This window comes from Solanum pennellii, chromosome 10 (assembly GCF_001406875.1).
Source record: "Solanum pennellii chromosome 10, SPENNV200".
NCBI classification, from domain to species: domain Eukaryota; kingdom Viridiplantae; phylum Streptophyta; class Magnoliopsida; order Solanales; family Solanaceae; genus Solanum; species Solanum pennellii.
Genome location: NC_028646.1, coordinates 72,038,246 through 72,039,944, shown reverse-complemented (window position 1 = coordinate 72,039,944; position 1,699 = coordinate 72,038,246). Strand labels below are relative to the sequence as shown.

At 40.4% G+C, this 1,699-nt stretch overlaps 1 pseudogene; it reads right to left on the bottom strand.

Moving 5' to 3' along the window:
• Positions 1–242: 242 nt before the first annotated feature.
• LOC107002160 lies at positions 243–1,060 on the bottom strand (annotated as a pseudogene).
• Positions 1,061–1,699: the final 639 nt, after the last annotated feature.

The window sequence follows — 1,699 nt, the reverse complement described above, 5'->3', positions numbered from 1 at the left end:
TTGCTCTTTGACGTTCATTGATCTGTCATTCGTATCTTCTTTTAATATGAAAGGGGAGAATGAAGAATTTTTTAAGGATAGGGGCCGGGCCTTGGAAGGCTGCCTACGTATCTTACAAGAAGAAGTCAGGCCCTACGTAGTTCGAGTACAAAAGAGCATATTTTAATTCATTCATTCGTTGGGATTTCAAGGAAACGGTAAAACACAAAATCTTCTAAGATAAACCAACGACTCCGTCTCAGTCATTTTCTTCTCTTCATCATCTTCATTTTAGCCACGGGGAACAGTCTCAAGTTGAATCTTTCCCATGTCGATGAGGCATTCAATGTTGTGACAAAAGTCGAGACACTTTTCAATGTTGTGGTCTGTGGCGTGATGATGATAGGGACAACACTTTTGGATTTCGTGTTGAAGAGAATATTGAATGTTCACATTCTTGTAGTAATGGGTAAGGACGCCATGCTGAACCAAATTCAAGTAGATTTCCCTCATTGTTTTCTTGAAAGGTGTGAAGGAGTAATGAAAGAATCTGTTCCCTCTGTGACCAGTATGTCCAAACGTGGTTCATCACATGCAAGGATGACCCCGTCACCCAAGTGCGAGGAGTACTATCCATACTGGATAAATAACAGACTGTGTTTTTAAACCCAATACACTACTCTATTGTATGTCCTTTCTCCCTAGGATGACATTCACATGTCTTGCGGATATCTCCTAATTCCACTTGAGGGGACAATATCTAAATGTGTCCCAGTAGGACCCTAGACTGATAGTGTTCAAAAACGAGAGCGCACGAGATGCCCTCTATCTTATTCCGGCCTTCATGCGGATATGGCTCGAGAGAAATTTTGTTGTTTCTGTTTGCTAGACGTTCCTCAAAAGAAGGTGGGCGGGCAAGTATCTCTTCATAACTTTCCTTTTCATAATTTTATTCATTTATTTTATTCTCGGAGCTCTCAGGAGGGAATTGTGATTCGTACAGACTCCTATCGTGTTGCTTTTGCACCTCGATCCTCTTTTCTTCAGTTGATACAGCTTGAATACCCATTCCTTTTTCCATAGAAACGATTTTGCCCTTCCTGAGACAGTAGAGTAGTGTTTTACGATTCGGAGATGAGATTTGTCTTTTGAGTGAGAAACTTAAGACTCAGAAAGTTTTGGTCGGACATTTGTGATAGTGACTTCTCTATATTTCTTCTGGAAATTTCTTTATATGAGTGGATTTCCGATATCGTCATTCATAACAACATAGCACATAAGTAGTTAAACACACATATATTGCGTCCTAATCATGCATGTGACCCTTTGTGCAAAGGGTAGGCCTAGCGATACGAAAGATGTATTACATCATTTAAACAAATTGTTATATCCCCAAAAATAAACTTAACTGAAAATCATAGCACTCGTTGCATAATTTCAATCAAACGGGGTACATTTCAGGGAGGGGAATATAATGTGAATACAAATATAAAACAATCATTAGTAGGGGAGTTAGAAGGTTAATGGCTCGGCTCCTCTTCTGGCCTTCTCTACTTCTTTGCGGATGATGCACTTGCTTGTGAACATGTAAGGCTCTGCGAACACAGCTTTGGAAGATGTTGGTACGACTTGTAGAGTGTTCATCTGCTCATCCAGGGTTGCATCCAATCGCATCAGACAAGCCCTTGTATCGTCTAGCTCTTGTGACGTCACAGCTAAA